Here is a 16,028-nt window from a genome sequence, read left to right as displayed (position 1 = left end):
TGCCTGACTGCCAGTGGCCCCATCCTGCCTAGCATGCACTCTACAGTAATGTCTGATGGGCTCTCACCAGCCTTGCCCCATTGTGCAGAAGACTCTTCAGGAGGTCCAGGCAGACTCTAGGAAAAACTAAGCCATGTGACTATATCCTGAGACTCTTGGCCAGTGGCCTCAGACCCAGTTCTTGTATCAAATTTGAAACTGTATTAATCTGGTGAATACCACTCACATCCCTACCTGGTGCTCACTGAGAACCTATCTCATGCAACTCATATGTTTCCAAAGGCTTTTTCAATAAGTGAACCTAATAATCAGCTAGCAGGTAGAAGCATATTTTGGGAAGCCTTGGGCCTTTTGCTGACCTAACCCTGGGTTCCATACTTATAAACATGGGCCTTGGTGCACAGAATTGTCCTTCCATGCACACCCAGGCCCAGGAGAGGCAATCACAAACTGTGGATCACATTGTAACACTAAACAGATATCCCAGGGCCTTTCATAGGCAGCACCTGATATTCATCTGCACTGGAGTACCTCCAAAGTGACCCCATAACCAATATATTCAGTGGTAGGATTCAGACTCTATCACAGCATAAGCCAATTGATAAGTAGGACATACACAAAAAGAGATCTCGGTAGGCCCCAGACAATTAGGGTGAAATCTATTTCATGGGGTCAGCACACACCTCATAAATTACAGATTGAGGTCAAGATTCATAGCAAGCCAGAAAGTCAATCCAACCAACCTACAGGCCAAAAGCAATCAAAATCAACTACATCAAGAGGGTTCACATAACTCACAAAAAGAAAATTCCTGGAGCACTTATCTCAGGTGATCAGGAACACTGTGCAACTGAGCCCCAGTGGACTTCTAGAAATCAAGGGCATCACACCAAAACTGGGAGACATAGCAGAATTACTTAATACATAAAATGGGGATAGAAAAAAACATGCCCCAAATGTAAAAAAAAAAAAAAGGAGAAATATATACACACACACACACACACACACAAAAAAAAAAAAAAAAAAAAAAAAAAAGACTAAATGAAATGAAGACAAGCAAGCTATCAGAACAGAGTTTAGAAAATAGTTATAAGAATCTTCATGGGGGTGAACAGATAAACTCAGTGAGAACTCACACAAAAGACAGTGAACATTCTTTAAAATGTAGAAACCATTTAAGCCGAAAACCGGTTTAGCTCAATGGATAGAGCGTTGGCTTGGGGACTGAAGGGACCCGGGTTCGATTCCGGTCAAGGGCATGTACCTTGGCTGTGGGCATATCCCCAGTAGGGGGTGTGCAAGAGGCAACTGATCAATGACTCTCATCGATGTTTCTAACTCTCTATCTCTCTCCCTTCCTCTCTGTACAAAATCAATAAAATATATTTTAAAAAAATACATAAATAAAATGTAGAAACCATTTTAAAATAATAATAAATGAAGAAACAATACCTGAAATGAAGAATACCCTAGGGAAAAAAATCAACATCAGATTAGATAAAGCAGAGGATAGAATCAGTGATTTGGAAGACAGAAGATCAAAAAAAAAAAAAAAACCCATCAGAAAGAAGGAAAATAGTGAGCAGAGAAAGTGTGAGAGAGTAAGGGAGCAAAAAGAGAGTGTGTGGGCATGTGTAGTGGTGTGTGTGAGCTAGGGACAGTTAGATCCTGTAGGACTTTCAGGGGCTGGTGGACTGGACAGTCTTAAACTGCAAGACCTCGCTGCTGCTGCTGCTGCTGCTGCTGCTGCTGCTGCTGCTGCTGCTGCAAACACTTTCAGGCGGCCAGCACTGGCACAGAAACCACATCATCTTGAAAGGCAGGATTTCTGTGGTTAGGATTCTAGCCTCACCACCACTCAGACTGGCCTCTGATGCAAATTGGGACCCTCTTGGACAAAGACCTGCTACCATAGTTGCAGGTCCAGGGACACTAAGACTCAAGACACCCTAGCCACAGATTTCTGTGAGTCATAGAGTGCATGCCTGCCCCGCCCCCCTCAGCCCACCACACTGGTATAGGGCTTGCACAATGAGCAGGCCTTCCACAACATTGGGCGACTAGGCAAAACTGATTCCTAGCAGGCCAGGAACTCTGATTATTGGTATGTGTGCTGAAGACCACACTAAGCACCAGTGACATTGATTCTCTGCACGTGCAAGCAGGAACTATTTTTGTCAACATGTGTGCATATTTACTCTGATTATCAGCACACCCAGACTGATTCTTGGTACTGCATGAGGCCACACTGCGTACCAGTAACTTTGATTCTCAGTGCCCACATGTGGAGACTCTGTTTCTTGACATGCATGCATGAGGACCCTGATTTTCAGAGCATGTGTGAGGCCACGCAGAGAACCAGAGACTCCAATTATTTATCTCAGCACACATACACACAGGGGCTCTGATTCCCAGCATAAGCGTTCCATGTATAGGGATTCTGTTTCTCAGGATGTGTGTGCAGGGATCCTGATTCTAGGTGTGCACGATTCTCAGCAGGCACATGGGGACTCCAATTCTTGGTGCATGCACGAGGCCACACTAAGCACCCATGACTGATTCTTGGCGCAGACACACTGGGACTCTGACTCTCATTGCATGAGGCTCCTGCTGACCACAGCAGACAAATGTCTCTGTGTTTGAGCTCTTTAGTGACAATGGGATGGCACAATGCTCCAGCCTCACATGGTTCAGATCCCTGAAACTCAGCGTTTGGACCTTCTAATGATAGCTAGAAAGGGGAGACATCTAAACAATCCCCAAAGCAAAGAAAAAGAGGAATCACCAAAAAAGGAAATAAGTGAAATTAAGACATGCAACATGTCAGAAAAAGAATTAAAAATAATAGTCATAAAGTGCATAAACCAGATGGACAAGAAAATCAATAACCTATGCAAAAATCAGGAAGAAATCAAAAGTGATATAGCTACAATAAAAAATGTGATGGAGGGCTTTAATGGTAGATTAGAAGAAGCAGAGGACCAAATTAGTGAGTTAGAAGATAAAGTAGAGAAACAAGCCCAATCTGAGCAAAATGGGGTTCAGGGGCGAATGAAAAGAAGGAGGAGAGCCTAAGTGAGCTTTAGGACAACATGAAACAAAATAAAATAGATATAATAGCACTCACTCCAAGGCTGGGGATCCGGGCTCACCCTCCCAGAGTGGCACCTCGAGGACTGAGGACTGGACTCTGCCGGCAGGGATTGGCAGTGGGGGAGCGCCCCACCCTGCGCCCCTGGGGCTTGGAGGAGGCGGGGTGTGTAGTGCAGGAAAGCTATGGAGGGAGACACACCGAGTCCAGGAGAGGCCATCACTGCACTATGGGAGCCATCACGCCCCTGACCAACTAGAGGATTCTGTTACCAGTTAAAAGGAAGCTTTCTAGATTAAGACAGCCACAGAGACCACCAAGCAGCTGTGAGCCCCAGAACGCTGAACCCAGGAAGCACGAACACTTGGACTCAAAGGAGTGCCCCACCACACAGCGAAAAGGAGAGAGAAAACTACATAACCAGACATCCTGAAAAGAGAGATCATGGGGAGACAAAGAAACATCCCACATATGAAAGAAAGGCAGGCATCACCAGAAAATGAAGTAAATGAGTTAGAGGCAAGCAACCTACAAGAGCAAGAATTCAGAGTAATGGCCAAAACCGGTTAGGCTCAGTGGATGGAGCTTTGGTCTGCAGACTGAAAGGTCTCGGGTTCGATTCTGGTCCAGGGCATTTACCTTGGTTGCGGGCACATATCCAGTGGGGGGCATGCATGAGGCAGCTGATCGATGACTTTCTCTCTATCATCGATGTTTCTAACTCTATATCTCTCTCCCTTCCTCTCTGTAAAAAATCAATAAAATATTTAAAAAAAAAAAAAAAACTCAGAGTAATGATCATAAGATGGCAAAAAAGAATGGAAGACAAATTTGACAATATGAGTAAGAACCAAGAGGAAATAAAGGAGAACCAAGAAGAAATGAAAAATGACATCGCTACTGTGAAGAACTCAATGGAAAGCATCAAGAGTAGACTAGAAGAAGCATAAGACCGCATCGGGGAGCTAGAAGACAAGATGTAAAAAAATACCCAATTAGAGCAGCTTCTGGAAAAAAAAAATTAAAAAGCAGGAGGAGAACCCAAGGGAACTTTGGGACAATGCAAAACAAAACAATATTAGAATAATAGGGGTTCCAGCAGGAAAGAAAACTGAGGAAGACATGAAAAACATATTTCAAGAAATAATCACAGAAAGTTTTCCTGAGATAGAGAAGAAAAAACCCACACAAATTCAAGATGCTCACAGAGTCCCAAGCAAAATGAATCCCAGAAGACCAAACCCTAGGCACATTATAATTAAATTGGTAAACACCAACAACAAAGTAATATTCTTAAAAGCAGCCAGAGAGAGACAGAAAGTTACATATAAAGGAACCTCCATCAGATTAGCAACTGATTTCTCCATAGGAATTCATTAGGCCAGAAGGGAATGGGATGAAATATAAAAGTTACTCAAAAGAAGGGTCTGAATCCAAGAATACTGTACCCAGCAAGACTTCAAATCAAAATTGAAGGGGAAATCAGGAGCTTCACAGACAAAAACAGACTAAGGGAATTTATCAACACCAAACGAGCAACGCAAGAAATGCTAAAGGGTGTACTGTAAAAATAAAGAAATAGGAGCGAAGAAGTAACACAGGGGTATAGAATAAAAATGGTGACAAATGAGTACCTATCAATAATAACTTTAAATGCAAATGGATTAACTGCTCCAATCAAAAGACATAGGGTAATAGATTAGATAAGAAAACAAGACCCATATATCTGCTGTCTACAAGAAACCCACTTCAGAAAAAAAGACACACACAAGGTGAAGGGATGGGAAAAGATAATGAAGGCCACTTCATAATACTAAAGGGAGAAATCCAACAAAAAGAAATAACCCTGGTAAATATATGTGCACCCAATACGGGAGCACCCAAATACATTAAAATAATAATTATAATAAAATAAAAAATGAAAAGACTGCTGGAGGATATTCAGAGAGAGATTAATAGCAATACAATCATAATAGCAGATTTTATTACTCCATTGTAACCTTTGGAAAAATCTTCTAAACAAAAAACCAGCAAAGAAATATCAATCCTAAATGACTCACTAGACCAGATGGAATTAATTGACATCTTCAGAACATTTCACCCCAAAGCCATAGAATATACATTCTTCTCAAGTGCACGTGGGACATTCTCAAAGATAGCCCACATTTTGGGACATAGGCAAAGTCCCTTCAAGTTCAAGAAGATAAAAATCATATCAAGCATCTTCTCAGATCATAATGGCATAAAACTGGAAATTAACTACAATAAAAATAATCCAAAAAAAATCAAACACATAGAGACTAAACAGCATGCTATTAAACAAGGACTGGGTTACGAGAGAAATCAAGGAAGAAATTAAAAACATCCTGGCAACAAATGACAATGAAAACACAACAATCCAAAATCTATGGGACACAGCAAAAGCACTTTTGAGAGGGAAATTCATATCCCTACAAGCCTATTGCAAATAACTAGAAAAAATGGTAACAAATTATCTAACTCTACAATTCAAAGAGTTAGAAAAAGAGCAACAAGAAAAACCCAGTGTAAGCAGAAGAAAGGAAATAACAAAAATTAGAGCAGAGATAAACGACATAGAGACCAAAGAAACAATACATAAGATCAACAAGACACCAAGAGCTGGTTTATTGAAAGGATAAACAAGATTGATGAACCTCTAGCCAGGCTAACCAAGAAAGAAAGAGAGAGGATCCAAATAAACAAAATCAGAAATGAAAGAGGTGAAATAACAACAGACCCGGCCAAAATACAAAGGATTTTTACAAAATACTATGAACAACTCTATTCCTACAAGCTGAACAACCAGGAGGAAATGGACATATTCCTAGAGAAATACAACGTTCCAAAACTCAATAAGAAAGAATCTATAAATCTCAATAGACCAGTAACTTGGGAACAAATTTAAACAGTCATTAAAAGCTTCCAGCAAACAAAAGCCCAGGGCCAGATGGCTTCACAGGAGAGTTTTACCAAACATTCAAAGAAGAACTAAAACCTATCCTCCTCAGACTATTCCAAAAAATTCAAGAGGAAGAAACACTTCCAAACTCCTTCTATTAATCCAGCATCACCCTAATACCAAAACCAGATAAAGACAACTCAATAAAAGAGAATTACAGGCCAATATCCCTCATGAACATAGATGCCAAAATCCTCAACAAAATCCTAGCAAATTGGCTCCAGCAGAGCATCACAAAGATCATACACCACGACCAAGTAGGATTTATTCCAGGAATGCAAGGATGGTACAATATCCGCAAATCAATAAATGTGATACATCACATAAATAAATTTAAAGATAAAAGTCATATAGTCATATCAATTGATGCAGAAAAAGCATTTGATAAAATCCAACACCCTTTCCTGATAAAAACTCTCAACAAGGTGGGAGTACAAGGATCATACTTCAACATAATAAAAGCTATATATGATAAACCCACAGCAAACATCATACTCAATGGGCAAAAACTATAACCATTCCCTCTAAGAACAGGAACAAGACAGGGTTGCCCACTCTCTCACCACTCCTGTTTGACATAGTACTGGAAGTGCTAGCCATTGCAATTAGACAAGAAGAGGATATAAAAGGCATCCAAATTGGAAAAGAAGTAAAGTTATCCTTATTTGCAGATGACATGATATTGGACATAAAAAACCCAAAAGATTCCATAAAAAAACTAATTGACTTAATAAATGAATTTGGCAATGTAGCAGGATACAAAATTAACACCAAGAAATCTATGGCATTTCTAAACACCAATAGTGAACTTGCAGAAACAGAGACTAAAAAGGCAATCCCATTTACCATGGCACCAAAAAAAATTAAGATACCTTGGAATAAACTTAACTAAGTAGGTAAAAGACCTATACACGGAAAACTACACGACACTGAAAAAAGAGATAGAGGAAGATATAAACAGATGGAAGAACATACCATGTTCATGGATTGGTAGGATCAACATCATCAAAATGTCCATACTTCCCAAAGCAATCTATAGGTTCAATGGACTCCCAATTAAAATAACAACGGCATATTTCACTGACCTAGAAAAAACTCTTCAAAAGTTCATTTGGAACAACAAAAGACCCCGAATAGCCACAGCAATCCTGAGAAAGAAGAATAAAGTAGGAAGGATCTCAATACCAGATTTTAAGCTGTATTACAAAGCCACTGTTCTCAAAACAGCCTGGTACTGGCACAAGAACAGACATATAGATCAATGGAATAGAATTGAGAACCCAGATATCAACCCAAATCACTATGCTCAGTTAATATTTGACGAAGGAGGCATGAACATACAATGGAGTCAAGACAGTCTCTTCAATAAATGGTGTTGGGGAAATTGGACAGATACATGCAAAAGAATGAAACTTGATCACCAACTTATACCATACACAAAAATAAACTCAAAATGGATATAGGATTTAAACATAAGATGGGAAACCATAAAAATACTAGAGGCATCCCCAGGCAGCAAAATCTCAGCCATATGCCAAAAGAACTTCTTCACTAATACTTCCCCTAGGGCAATGGAAGCTAAAGAGAAAATAAACAAATGGGATTACATCAAAATAAAAAGCTTTTTTGCAGCAAAGGAAACCATCAACAAAACAAGAAAGCCCTCTGTATGGGAGAAAATTTTGCAAATGTTATCACTGATAAAGGTTTACTCTCCAACATCTACAGACAGCTTACATAACTTAATAAAAGGAAGATAAATGACCCAATTAAAAAATGGGCAATGGATCTAAATAGAATCTTCTCAAAAGAAGACAGAAGGAAGGCCAAAAGGCACATGAAAACATGTTCAAAGTCACTAATTATCCGAGAAATGCAAATCAAAACAACAATGCGGTACTATCTCACATCTTTCAGAATGGCCAACATCAACAAATCAACAAAGGACGAGTGTTGGCAAGGTTGCAGAGAAAAAGGAACTCTCGTGCATTGCTGGTGGGAATGTAGATTGATGCAACCACTGTGGAGAACAGTATGGAGCTTCCTCAAAAAACTGAAAATGGAACTCGCATTTGACCCAATAATCCCACTCCTAGGAATATAGTCCAAGAAGCTAGAAACATCAACCAGAAAGGATATATGCACCCCTATGTTCATAGCAGCACAATTTACAATAGCTAGGATTTGGAAACAGCCTAGGTGCCCATGAGCAGATGATTGGTTCCAAAAACTATGGTACATTTACACAATGGAATATTATGCAGCCATAAAAAAGAAAAAAATTCTCATCGTTTGCAGCAACCTGGATGGAATTGGAGAATATCATGCTGAGTGAAACAAGCCAGTCAATGAAAAAGAGATACCACATGACCTCACTTATTTATGGATGATAAAGAATATTATAAACTGAAGAACCAAAAGATAGATATAGAGACAGTAAAGCAACAAGCAGACTGTCAAATTACAGCGGGGAGGTGGGGAGATTTGGGGGAGATAAGAGATCAACCGAAGGACTTGTATACATGCATATTAGTACAACCAATGGACACAAACTCTGGGGAGGAAGGGTATGTATAGGAGGGGGGGGCATTGGTATATGTACAAAAATAATAATTTAATAAAAAATATTTTTAAAAAAACAAATTAACAAACAACAAGTGCTGGCGAGAATGTGGAGGAAAAGGAACCCTCATGCACTACTGGTGGAAATGCACACTGGTTCAGCCACTGTGTAGCACAATACGCAGTTTCCTCAAAAAACTAAAAATGGAACTCCCAGTGATCCCCAATCAGAAGGATATATGCACACCTGTATTCATAGCAGTATAATTTATAATAGTAATATTTAGAAAAAGCCTAAGTGCCCATCAATAGATGAGTGAATTGAAAAACTGTGATACATCTACATAATGGAATATTACACTGCGATAAAAAAGAAGGAATTCTTACCATTTGCAACAGCGTGGATGAAACTGGAGATCATTATGCTAAGTGAAATAAGCCAGTCAGTGAAAGAATACCTCATGATATCACTCATTTTTGGAATATAATGAACAACATAAATTGAAGAACAAAAACAAATCCCCAGAGACAGAGAAACATTGATCAGAACATCAAACCTCAGAGGAAATCTAGGGGAGGGGAAAGGGAAGGGGAGGAGAGATCAACCAAAGGACTTGTATGCATGCATATAAGCCTAACCAATGGACACAGACAACAGGGGGTGAAGGCATAAGTGGGGTGTGAGGAGTATTGGAGAGATAAGGACATATTTGTAATACCTTAATCAATAAAAAAAATTTAAAAAGAATAAATAAATAAATAAATAAATAAATAAGATTATTGGTTACCATGGATTCAGGTAGATGGAGGGAGAGGTGAATAGGTAGAACGTGGGATTTTCAGGGCAGTAAAATTATTCTGTATTATACTGTAATGGTGGGTCATGACTTTATGCATTTGTCAAAACCCATAGAACTGTACAACACAAAAATTGAACTCTCTGTAAACTGTGGACTTTAATTAATAATTATGAAACAATATTAATACTAATGAAAAACATTACTAATAGAAAAAACTTTGTGGAGGGGATTGTGGGGATACTGAGTATATGGAAACTTCATAAATTCTGCTTCAATTTTTCTATAAACCTAAACTGCTCTAAAAAAAATAAAGTCTATTAAAATATATGAAGCAACATTAAGATTAAATTATAGTGAAAAAATAAGTGGCATAAAAAAGTAGCTTTTTCTTATTGATCAGGCTATATCCATGGTCAGCAAAATGTGGCTCGCAAGCCACATGCGGCTCTTTGGCCCCTTGAGTGTGGCTCTTCCACAAAATACCACAGCCTGGGCGAGTCTATTTTGAAGAAGTAGCATTAGAAGTTTAAGTTTAGACAGAGGATCCAAGATGGCTGCTCAGGTAGACACCTAACCGCAGCAGCACACAACAATTTCAATGGAATACAACTAAAATGTAGAGTGCACATCGCCCAGAGCTACAGGTAGTTGACTGACTGAAAATTCTACAAGAAGGAAAGAGAAAACCAGAAGGAAAATCAGAGGAGCTGAAAAAAAGCCTAAGGTACGGAGACAAGCTGTGCGCTCGCAGGCACGCGTGCGCACGGGGAGGTCGCAGCCAGAGAGGAGGAGAGGGCTGGGTGCTGCCTGGCGTTCCCTAGCAGGAAGGAAATAAAAACCCCAGCCTGGGCTAAACCCCCGGAACTGCAGCGCTGACCCACAGTTATGAGCCAGACCCTGGGGACCCAGGCTCCGGCGGCGGGGGAGACGGGGCTGTGAGGCGGAATCCCTGGGGAGCAGCGAAAAGCAGGGCCCCCGGAGTCGTGCGCACATTGCGCGAAGAGGACTGAATGTTGACTCTGATGCTGGATTACCCTAGCGGGAAGAAACAAAGCCTCCGGTGGCGCTGAGCCTCAGTCCGGACTGCTCTGAACCCCAGTCCTGGACCAGACCCTGGGGACCCAGGCTCGGGCAGGGGGAGACGGGGCTGTGAGGCGGAATCCCAGGGGAGTGGCGAAAAGCAGAGCCCCCAGAGTCGCGCGCACTGCGCGCAGAGGACAGTCTGTTGACTCTGATCCTAGACTCCCCTAGTGGGAAGGAGAAAAAAAAGCTCCAGACTGGAGGAATGCGACAGGGAGCAGGAGCCCCTGCCGGACACCAGCCAGCCAGGCACCGGCAGGGAGCCGGGCAATGGGGCCCCCAGGGGGGGGGGTGCCCCTGAGCCATCGACCTCTGAGCGCAGGCAACGGAGCCAAGGACGGGGGCTGCTTCCTGGGCGGCGCCAACCCCAGCAACAGGCTGGAGCAGCGCGGGAGCCCGCGGAGAACAAAGGGGTGCCACAGGCCAACCTGCTGAGCTCCCAGGACAAGGAGGAAGAAACCAAAGTTCTCAATGTGAAGAAATCAAGTGAGAGCAAAAGACAGTAAAATTACTTAAGAAAGAAGATCTTGAAAAATCAAAGACTAAGTCAGAACTCAACTCACCAGCCAACATTGCAACATAAATGCGTTTAAAAAAAAAAAAAAAAGGGCAGAATGTTGGAACAGCGGCGGCCAGGCCTAGAGTGCCCAGGCACAAAGCAATGGCAACCGGGCCCGGAGCAGCAACGGCCAGGCCCCAGAGCAGCAGCAGCCAGAACCAGAGCAACAACAGCCACCACTGGAGCAGCCAGACCTGGGGCAGTGGCAGCCAGGCCTGAGGCGGAGGCAGCCAAGCCCAGGGTAGCCAGTCCAGGAACACCCAGACCCGGAGTGGCCGGGCCCGGAGAAGCCAGGCCCAGAGCAGCTGGGTTGGGAGCAGCCAGGTCCAGAACAGCAGTAGCCAAGCCCGGAGCATCCAGGCTGGGAGCGGCCAGACTCGGAGCGGCCGGGCCCGGGGCAGCCGGGCCCAGAGCAGCCGGGTCTCTTGCGGCCAGGCCCGGAGCAGCAGCTGCCAGGCTGGGAGCGGCCAGGCCCGGAGCAGCCGGGTCTGGTACGGCCAGGCCCAGAGCAGCAGCCGCCAGGCTGGGAGCAGCCAGGCCCGGGGCAGCCGGGTCTCGTGCGGCCAGGCCCAAAGCAGCGGTTGCCAGGCTGGGAGCGGCCAGGCCCGGAGCAGCGGCTGCCAGGCCGGGAGCGGCCAGGCCCGGAGCAGCCGGGTCTGGTGCGGCCAGGCCCGGAGCAGCAGCTGCCAGGCCGGGAGAGGCCAGGCCCAGAGCAGCAGCTGCCAGGCTGGGAGCGGCCAGGCCTGGAGCGGCCGGGCCTGGAGCAGCCGGGTCCAGAGCAGCCGGGTCAGGTGCGGCCAGGCCCGGAGCAGCAGCAGCCAGGTCCAGAGCAACTAGGTCGGGAGCGGCGGTGACCAGCCCTGGAGCAGCTGGTTGTGGAACGAACCAGAGCAATAGAGGCCAGGCCCAGAGCAGCCAGGCCTGGAACAGCTCGCTTCTTGCCTGCCCCTGCCCCACGGCTGCCTCTCAGACATGGCTGGAAACTTTTGTGGGAACTTGAGGGTCTGCTGAATCAAGTGATGAAGGCTTAGATCTGGATGTGTTGAGTTAGTATAGGGCTGGGGTGTTGATCTGTGAGTGCCTTGGGTGGGGCCTGGATGAGGCTGGTTGACCTATTTGGAAATGTCTTTTGTGTGAAATGTATCATTGGGCATGTGGTGGTATTATTGATATGAGAAAATGCTAAGTAACTGATTTACTATCTGAAAAGGGATTTACTATCGGGGAAAGGGAGGGAGGAAGAGACTGAACATAAACTGTGCACCTATGGATGAGGACAATGGGGGAGGGGAAGGGGGAGGAGGGTGGGTGAGGAACCTGGTGGAGGGGGGAAGAAATGAGGTACCTTTGTAACAATATGAACAATAAAGATTGATTTTTTTAAAAGAAGTTTGTTTAAAAATTTTGGCTCTCAAAAGAAATTTCAATTTTTGATATTTGGCTCTGTTGACTAATGAGTTTGCCGACCACTGGGCTATATAATTTAATTCTATTTAGGGAATGGAGAAGGAAGAAGAGAATGAAGTTTGGCTGAAGATGAAAGGGGTACTATTTGTCTATTTTCAGTAACAGCTTATTTTCAGTATTCTTTTGTATTAGTATCCACTTTTGTTAAACAATCATATACTTTACAAAGTATTCCTCCTAATATTTCCAGTAACTACCTGGCACCATACATACAATAGTTACTGCAATATTATTGACTATATTCCTTATGCTGAACTTTATATCCTCATGACTATAACTGCTAATTTACACTTCTTAATCCCTTTATCTTTTCACTCGGTCTCTTAAAACTCCTCCCCTTATGGCAACAACCAGTCTGTTCTCTGAATTTGATTCAGTGTTCTTTGATCTTTAGATTCCGCATACAAGTGATGTCGTATGGTATTTGTCTTTCTCTTACTGAGCATAATTTCACCCATGCTGTCACAAATGGTAAGATTTCATTCTTTTTATAACTGAGTAACATACCATGGTATATCCATACCACACCTTTTTTCTTTTTTCTTTTTTTTTCACTCATCTATTGATGGGCACTTGGGTTGCTTCCATAGTTTGGCAATTGTAAATAATGCTGCAATGTACACAGAAGTGCATATATTCTTTCAAATTATTGTTTTGAGATTCTTAAGATAGATACAATGTGGTACCATCTCACACCTCTCAAAATGGTTATCATCAACAAATCAACAAACAAGTGCTGGTGAGGATATGGAGAAAAAAGGAACCCTCATGCACTACTGGTGGGAATGCACACTAGTTCAGCCACTGTGGAGAACAATATGCAGTTTCCTTAAAAAACTAAAAGTGGATCTCCCATTTGACCCAGTGATCCCTAATCAGAAAGGATATATGCACCCCTGTGTTCATAGCAGCACAATTTATAATAGATTTAAGTTTAAAATTTTTGGCTCTCAAAAGAAATTTGAAGAACCTCCATACTACAGTCCCACCAACAGTGTGCACAAGGACTTCCCTTCTCCACATGCTCACCAACACTATTTATTTGTGGATTTACTAATGATGGGCATTCCGACATGTGTGAGGTTATAATTTGAATCTTTCTATTAGTGTCATTGAGCTAATAGAAAGATACAAATTATATGTCTATGTCTTTTCACATGTCTATTGGTCATCTGTATGTTCTCCTTGGAGAAGTTTCTATTCATGTCTTCTGCCTATTTTTTAATTGGATTATTTTGTGTATGTGAGCATTTTTAATAAATTTTGGACATTAACCCCTCATCGGATGTATCATCATGTATATGTTTTCCCATCAATTGGGTTGTCCTTTCACTTTGTTGATGGTTTCCTTTGCTGTGTAGAGACATTTTAGTTTGATGTAGTCCCATTGGTTATTTTTTCTTTTTTTCCAAAAGGGGCTAGTTTAAAAAAAAAAAGAAGAAGAGAGCATATACAGGTGAAACAATATGGACAGAGAATAGATGTATACCAATGGGGTCAAGGACTTTTCCAAGAAAAAAGATACTTAGGAACCTGTAAAAGGTTTTACACCATATTGTGAAATGTAACCCTATCCTGTACTTCCCTGAAAAGTCATGCATAAAATTTCTCCTGTATTTTAGGGTATGTATGGGGGGAGGGGGAGGATGGTAAGATATGTACACAGATAATAATTTAATATTTTTTTCAAAAAAGGACAGCCAAGACCGGTTTGGCTCAGTGGATAGAGCGTCAGCCTGTGGACTGAAGGGTCCCAGGTTCGATTCCGGTCAAGGGCATGTACCTGGGTTGCAGGCACATCCCCAGTAGGAGGTGTGCCGGAGGCAGATGATGGATGATTCTCTCTCATCGATGTTTCTAACTCTCTGTTCCTCTCCTTTCCTCTCTGTAAAAAATCAATAAAATAAAAATAAATAAAAATTAAAATTAAAAAAAAAAAAGAATTTCCACTGTATTTGGGGGACTTTTGTTGTTGTTGGAGGATGTGTCCCAGTGGCATATAAGAAGGCACATTGACTTCTATTTTAAACCATAATAAAGCATCACGGTCCAGAATTATCTTTCCACTTTTAAATGATGAAAAACTGGACAAAAATAAAGGAACAGCAATGTTCAGACATTAGAGAACAAAAAGTGCAAGGCAATATCCCTGAGGGGAAAAAAAGAAAAACAAAGGAAAAAGACTTAAGACATTCATGGCAGCTTATTGTCTGGTGTTTCTAGGCCTCAGCATAAGAAAGAATCCAAAGAGTTTCCTTGAGTTCAAAGAAAAAGTTTAGAGTATTGGCAACTAGAATTACCGTATTTTTCGGACCATAAGACGCTCCGGACCATAAGACGCACCAGTTTTTAGAGAAGGGAAATGAAGAAAAAAAGATTCTGAAACAAATAGTGTCCTAAAATATTTTATGTGCATTAAAACCCAACATCACAGTCATAAACACATGTAATCAACCCTGTAAAGTAAACAGCAGCATTTAGAACCATTTTAGAGCCGGGCAAGCACACAGAGACCACACAGAGCCGGGCAAGTAAAAAAACTTTTTTTTTTAAGTATATGTGTAGGCTATATTTGGACCATAAGACGCAGGGACTTTTTCCCCCCACTTCTGGGGGAAAAAAAGTGCGTCTTATGGTCCGAAAAATACGGTAATAGGGCACAGTACCAGAGAGAAGTAAGCCACACAGATAAACCTGTTAACCGAGCGGGACCTATAAATACGTCAAACATAAACACTATCAGGAACGGGTAGGACATATGAATACGTCCTTGAAATATATGTTGCGCCCTGAGAGGGACAGTATATATTTTTTGTAATCTTTTTTTAAAATATATTTTATTGATTTTCTTACAGAGAGGAAGGGAGAGAGATAGAGAGCTAGAAACATCGATGAGAGAGAAACCTCAACCAGCTGCCTCTTGCACACCCCCTACCGGGGATGTGCCCGCAACCAATGCACATGCCCTTGGCCGGAATCGAACCTGGGACCTTTCAGTCCACAGGCCGATGCTCTACCGCTGAGCTAAACCGACTTCGGCTATAATCTTCATAATTGTTTGTAAAATTTATAATTTTTTAATTCGATGTTTCCATTTTTTTGTTGGTATTCTTTGCTATTTGTTTATAATTTTGTATTTTCCTTTGTGCTTTATAAATAAATAAACAAAAATATATATATTTCATTTATTTTAATTAAGTATAAATAAAAATAATAATAATATAAAATTACGTCTGCTGGGTGTGACGTACTGACACGTCCTAATGAAAGAGTATGCACCCGTTGTGTGTTGCGTAATTAAAAAGGGAACTCCCCAGTTAACAGGTTAAGAGAGCTCCATAGATGTGTAGAGAGTCTGATGTAGAGAAAGGCTTTCACTAACCACTCCAAAGCTCTAGATACCTTTCTATCCCACCTAGATAGAATCTATTGAGCAGAAGTCTATATAGAACCTGGCAGTACTGAAGAATGTATATCTTTGTTTTATAC

At 41.9% G+C, this 16,028-nt stretch overlaps 1 protein-coding gene across 1 annotated transcript in view; it reads right to left on the bottom strand.

The window, feature by feature from the left end:
- CCDC7 (coiled-coil domain containing 7) overlaps window positions 1-16,028 on the bottom strand; it is a 224,827-nt gene that overhangs the window by 115,662 nt on the left and 93,137 nt on the right. The window lies entirely within an intron of this gene.

Source organism: Pipistrellus kuhlii, unplaced genomic scaffold (assembly GCF_014108245.1).
Source record: "Pipistrellus kuhlii isolate mPipKuh1 unplaced genomic scaffold, mPipKuh1.p scaffold_m20_p_1, whole genome shotgun sequence".
NCBI classification, from domain to species: Eukaryota; Metazoa; Chordata; class Mammalia; order Chiroptera; family Vespertilionidae; genus Pipistrellus; species Pipistrellus kuhlii.
The sequence above is the reverse complement of the archived record's forward strand: the minus strand, read 5'-3'. Positions and strand labels throughout refer to the sequence as shown.